At 44.7% G+C, this 6,845-nt stretch overlaps 1 pseudogene; it reads left to right on the top strand.

Moving 5' to 3' along the window:
• The first annotated feature begins 1,757 nt into the window (after positions 1-1,757).
• On the top strand, positions 1,758-3,182 carry LOC123158398 (uncharacterized; annotated as a pseudogene).
• The last annotated feature ends 3,663 nt before the right edge of the window (positions 3,183-6,845 follow it).

The following is a 6,845-nucleotide window of genomic DNA, read 5'->3' as shown; positions in this document are numbered from 1 at the left end:
TTCTAGTCAAGATGCCATGTGTATGTATCTCCGCATTTGTATTAGCTTCAGTAAACAGCTCTGCGTGCATTTCATTACCTCGGTTTGTAGAAGGAGATCGAGCTACTGATAGATGAACAAACAGAGCACATAACTAAATAAAAACCCAGGCACATCTCACCCGGTGCACAAAAAAAATGCTAAAGAGTGATATGAAGACCCAACAGGCACTAAATAGTTTCAGGATGTAAACCCCTGTCTTTTTTATGCAAAATGGGAGTATTATCAAGCTTTGGCGAAAAAAGAAACATCTAGAACAAGTTTTTGCCTCCAAGAACATACATTGGATAGCAAACAAAGATTATTGCACCACGTCAGAGAAGCGAAAAGAATAAGCGAGTGTTTGGTTCGCTACTTCAGCCTGCCACTCCAACCTGCGGCAAGCCGCAAGTGAGGCGAACTATTCATTCGCCACACATTACTTAGGCACGAAAGAGTGCAACACAGTAGTTTGTTTTGCTATCACATACTACAGCGTGGCAGGAAGCAAACAGGACCTAAGGAACATAACAATGGAACACAAACAGCCCCCAAATGCAGCCAGTGACAACAAGACAACTACATGGTGCAACGACACTGTCTTATACCCAAGCTGCAAAAGATGTAGGATTGCTAGCAAGATGAGCATTTATCGTCACAAAACAGGCTCTGGTACCCAATTCTTATTTTGGTTGCCATCTTCTGCTTATGAAAATACTCGAGCATTTTCATCCAACTCGTAGGCATGGCCATCCCTTAATCTCATCCCCTCTTGGTTCACTAAGTGTCATGGCTGTTTTTGGCCAAGGAAGAATGCACACTTCTTCAAGCCTCCATCTATCCCCTCAAATACTTTGCAGTTTCAGTCGAAAAATCGATGGAGAAGGCATCCCCGTTGCAGCCAAGTAGGAGAAGCGTATCTTCTCAAGCTACCAAATTTCCCGAAAGCATCTACGTACCGGTCCATATAATTTCTGCAAGCAACTCTTAATACCTCACCATTAAAACTAGGGTGCCAAATGCACGGTGTACAACTTTTGATGTATCCTAGTAATAACCCGGCCTTTGAAGGCCACCATCTCTTGGATCAAATGTGCACTTACAAAATCGCAGCGCAACCAAGTAGGCCTCCCAACCTCACTTGTAGTCCATGTGATGGCATGAGATTGTTGGAGCCGATGATGGTTGTTCTACATTGCCAATCAATGTTTTTAGAGTTAATAATATTTTTTTGAGGGTACTACGGTTGAGGGTACTACGGCGGGCAAAAGCCAGCCTGAACACATTCATTAATTTTAAGGTTTAACAGAGTATATGTACATAGGGTGGGGGATTGGAGAAGGTAGAAACATCAAAAGAGAACACCAATGCTACATCTAGCCGGGACAACATGATTCCTCAGTCAATCAGAACTTGTTTGCGATCTTCATTTCCACATCTATGGGCCCAAAGAAAGAGGTCCTGCGCTGCCCGCCGAAGAAGAAACCCAAGGACTCAACTTTCTGCTTGAACAGAGGGTGTCGATCACTGATTCTCAATTTGCTAGGAAAATCATACATGCTCTGCTTTTATTTTTCTGTCAGCATCAACACTTGCCAGATACAGTATTAGTTTGAGAAATACTAGGCACAGACATCTATTTTTTATCTAGCGCATATATATAACTTCCCCATATAATTGACATCCAGTGCCTGCATCATTGTTGATCTTATTCTGATCTTCTCGGGAGCCACAACTCAATGCGATTAGTACCTTCGTTCAGTTCAGTGTATGATGGGAACGTAGTGTTTTTTAGTACCTTTGAAGGATTAGTACCTTTGATGAGCAATCATGTTTTTTAGAATCTTGGTAACTCATGTTCTTTTGTATACAGTCGTTATACCTTGTTTTGCATGCCTAACCTTTTTTCTTGAATTTGCTGTGTCGAACAGGGAGAGCGCCATCGCGCAAATAATGGCCAATAGGACATGTTCTGCTTCTGTCTCCTCACTCTTTGCTTCATCTCGGCTGCAAGGATGGGCAGAGCTCATGGAGATCTGCTCCGACCCGTTGTCGCTCTACTACGCTCGTTCTGCGACCTCCTTGCCTTCAGTACCACTTGTCGTCATTGGTGTTATCTCTTCTAAGCGCACAAGTCCTCTGTCCAGCCTCTGCTCCTCCACCCAATCTCCGTACTGACGGTGGATAGTCTCTCTCGCATAACTGTTGGACCTTATTCCACAAATGCACATGGAGATTGGCTGACCCTGCTGCCACTTCATCCTCTCGCAGTTTTCTTTCCTTGAGTAACCTCAGAAGCATGACCTTTCTGCACTACTCCCATGGTCAGCTCATCTTCTTAGACAACAATGGGTTCCATATTGTTAATCCATTCAGTGGCGCTAAGGTTGGTCCTCCTTCCCTCCGGTCAGTTCACTTCACTTGCATCAGCTATGTCACCTTAACTGCCCCTGTTGCATCCACTGATTCGCATCTCCTTGTCGGTGTTGGAGCATATCTGTTCCTGTGGCGCATCGGGAGCGACTCTTAGACGAAACACAGTCCTAAAGTTGGTCGTTTTTCGATTGAACAAAATGTGACCTTCGAGGGCAAGACATATGCCCTAGGGTCTTTCGGGTGGTTCTACATCATTCACTTGTCACCCGGTCTCATTATTCATAAGTTTAAAGTTGTGTTTGAGGAAGATATAACTGAAGATCTCTATCCAGCAAATGAAAAGGCATGGCTAGTGGTGTGTGGTGATGTGCTTCTCTTGATCAAACTTGTGGAGGCGGGAAGAGGGATGCGCTCGGAGGCCTTCCAGTTCATGGCCTTCAAGCTTGAGTCATTGGACACCATGACCAAGAAGGCAAGGTAGGTGAAGGTGAAAAAGTTAGATAACTGCCATCTTTACCAGCGTTGATGAGCGGTGCGAGGCGTTGCCGTGCATGAACCCGGAGGGATGGGGAGGGAGGAACAACCACATATACTTCCCAAGTTATCAGTCTGAACAACCTTGGGCTGCAGTCCAACTATGGCAAATATGTTATTACCGTTCGACATGTTCGCAACTCTTCAACACTGGAAGACGGTACCTGAAATTGGAGTCAACCTGGGTCTTCCCCACGCGTTTCCTCGTTCCGGCCAGCGATGATCTTACGGTCGTGGGTGCGGTTGGTAATTAGCTTCTGATACAGCTTTGGTGGGAGGATTCTACCGTCTTGCCTTTGCAGGATGAGTAGTTCACTGAATGTTCTTGACGTGTTTCGAAACTTGCATTACAAACAGATGTTTAGATTAAGTTATCAGATCATGTACTCTCCTTTTTTCTCTGCGCCGATTACAAGGGACCCATATGTTTTATCTTTCATCTATTACAGGTTGTGGAGTTTTCTTGTACTTGGGCACTTACCATGGGCTAGGCCTGTAACTTCCCTTTCATGTGTTGGTACTGCAATAGAGTAATTGCACTATGGTTGTTGATTATTCACGTGATGTGCTTGAGCATATGACAGTCTCATTGGGTGGAAATGTCAATATTGAGAACATAGCTTGGGCAGAGCTACAATTTTTTCACAGAACATTGTACGCCATTTTGGGCTAGAGAGTTGCAAGGTCACCAAGAATTGGAGTGAGGATGCAAGTCCATAGACATCAGGTTAATATAAACTGCAAGTTCAGCCAACAAACATATAAGCAGCATATGTACATTCATCATAAAGTTTATATTTCGCACCAACAAAAACTAGGCACACAGAGTGTTCGACAACCAAACAACTCTGCATTTGCAGGTAGCTTCAGCAAACAGCTCTACGTGCATTTGATTATCTCTGTTTAAAAAGAGATCAAGCTACAAATAGATGTATGGACCAAACAAAGAACATAACAAAAATAAAAGCCCAGGCACATCTGACATGGTGCACACAAAAAATGTTGAAGAGTGATATGAAGACCCAAGAAGTTAGTATTGTTTCAAGATGCAAACCCTTATCTCTTGTATGCAAAACGGGAGTAATTAACAAGGTTCAGCGAAAACAGCACCATGTAGCACAAGTTTTGCCTCCAGAAATGTACCCTGGGTGGCAAACAGAGATTATTACAAATCTTGATGTATTCTATCAAAGGAGCGGAAACTAGAAGGAACACATAGCGACAAAAAGTCCCCAAGTGCAGCCAATGACAACAAGACAACGCGCGCTGCAATGACACGATCTCATACCCAAGCTGCAAAGGATGTAGGATTGCGATCAAGATAAGCATTGATCGTCGCAAAACAAGGTTCTGGCTCCAACTCCTCATTTTGGTTGCCATCTATTGGGTATGAAAATACTCGAGCGTTTTCATCTAACTGATAGACAAGGCCACCCCTTAAACCCATTCTCTCTGGGTTCACTAAGAGTCGTTGTTGTCCAGTACGTTTCCTGCCGAAGAAGAACGCCCACTTCTTCAAGCCTCCCTCTTCCACGCGCACATACTTTGCAGGTTCAGTTGAAAGTCAATGGAGAAGGCTTCCCCGTTATGACCAAGTAGGAGAAGTATGTCTTCACAAGCCACCAAATTTCCGGAAAGCACATATGGGTCCATATAATCTCTGCAATCAACTCTTAGTACCTCAACATGAAACTGAGGTGCCAAATGCACGGTGTATAGTTTTTGACGCATCCTCATAATGACCCGACCTTTGAAGGATACCATCTCCTTGATCAAATGTGCATTTAGAAAATCGCAGTGCAACCAAGAGGGGCTCCCAACTCGCCAAGCGTACAGACAATGCGGGCTGCTGACAAATAGATATGAATCTGGTGACGCCTCTGGAGATATGAAGGTTCTATAGCATAGTTGACTCAATGGGAAAGGTGGAGCTGCAACCATAGTGCCAGTGAGCACGTCCATAATGACAAGGGATCTGTCGTAGCAGAAAATTGCATGACCATAAGAACATTTGATGACTGCCATTTTGTCCAAAATACTTGGAGGGGTCAACCGACACAACAGAGTACTTGGGTATACAGGATCAACGAGCTCCCATGTGTTTCCAATGTTAGAGCCAGCTGAGCTTGTCTGGTTGGCACAGTTCCGAAAAATAACAGGTGGGAAGAGCTCGCCTAAGGTAGATTGGATTAACATGAATGCGGCATACCAGCTAGGGCAGGTGGCGATGAATGCAAGAAGGTCACGAGTTGAACCCAGCAGGACAATGATGGAGTGCAATAATCCATGTGGTAGGTCCGCCCAGCCTTCGGGTCCAAACATGACACAGTGCATGGAGATGGGGGTGTTGGAGCTCCGGTTGATGTTTTGCATGATATCAGCTTCAAATTCTGCATTAAGGATCATGAAAGGACAACAATTTTAGCAATGGACTTGAGTTAACTATTATAATATAAATTGCTATCACTATTTTAATTCACTTGGTACTACTACATCTATGATAATTATACAAACACAACAAAAATGTTTGTAGAAACTATAAACATAATACACGGTAGAGTAAAGACTACAGTATTGCCATCGAAATGTGCATCTGCCCCAAGAAAATTCGATCATGATAAAATTCATCAACATTTGAAAAGAAAAGGCAAGTTCTGTATTTATTTTTCCACCGAATGTTAATTATATGTGTTGCGCAACAGGTTTGGCTCTTGTCTCCACCTCGATTCCAGGCCCGTAGATACGCGATAAATTTCATCAACATTTGAAATCAAAAAGTGCAAGCAATATTGAAATTCTAAGATTGTTCTACACTGATAGTGGTAAACCCAGTGGCGGAGCTTGCAAGAAAAAGTTGGGCGGGCCAGAAAAAAAAAGAGCATAATTTTAAAAAAATTGAACCAAGAAAAAGTTGGTCTTAACCACATTTTTTCTTTTAGTACTCTATCCATGACGTAAAAAGACCAAATCAATTGTACCACATTACAATTTTTATAAGCTAAAAATAATCAAGGTATTAATTTTAAAAATAAAGTATTTCGGGAGATATACATTGCAGTAGGCTAGCACGAACGTGGCGGTTGCATAGATGTCTCTGACCGTCGCTGATGCATGCATTTGTGTTGTAGTAACCGTGAAGGGGACAACTGAATTAGTGAGCGTTGATTGCTGCAGCAAGGTGTTGATCAAGGCGAGAAGATTACTTTTTTTCTGAACGTAAAGGGGAGAAGATTACGGCGGGCAGTGGATGCTCCCTGCTCTGCAGCGCTGCTTCGTACTTAAGACGGGGAGAGTTTGGAGCAATGCGCTGCTCATGAATCCCCCGCGGGGCCGCACATCTTGCAGTCCGCGTGAATCCTGTCAGAACTAATCTTGTTATTAATGCTTGGTTTAGATTATTTCTTGGTTTTTCTTTAGTCACGCATGTAGTTTGTTAGCTAGCCATGTGCATGTGCATGCTGGCCGGGTCATTTGGATCAGAGCCTTGTCGATCCGAGGCGGTGGTGGCGGCGCGGCGGACTCCATGTGACGTGGAGGTCGGCGGCGCAAGGTAGACGTTGTTGCCGACGCGATGCTGCTAGCGGTGGTTTGCGTGTCTTCATCATCGTCGAGCTGCCCCACGAGCGATGGAGAGAGGTGTGCTGCCCGGTAAGTTGCGGCACCGGCGGCAAGGAGGTGATGGCCATGGAGCGGAGGCCATTGCCATGAGGAGTTCAACATCCATGTCCGAGTCGGCGACAAGGTGCGTCATCGTCGGCAACATGGAGGCGAGTCACCGGCGAGTTGCGGCACCGGCGGCAAGGAGGTGATGGCCATGGAGCGGAGGCCATTGCCACAACGAGTTCCATGTCCGAGTCGTCGACAAGGTGCGTCATCGTCGACAACATGGAAGCGGGTCACCGGCGAGTTGCGTCACC

Source organism: Triticum aestivum, chromosome 7B, assembly GCF_018294505.1.
Source record: "Triticum aestivum cultivar Chinese Spring chromosome 7B, IWGSC CS RefSeq v2.1, whole genome shotgun sequence".
In the NCBI taxonomy this organism is placed as follows: domain Eukaryota; kingdom Viridiplantae; phylum Streptophyta; class Magnoliopsida; order Poales; family Poaceae; genus Triticum; species Triticum aestivum.
Note: the sequence above shows the minus strand (reverse complement) of the source record. Positions and strands in the feature narration are given on the sequence as shown.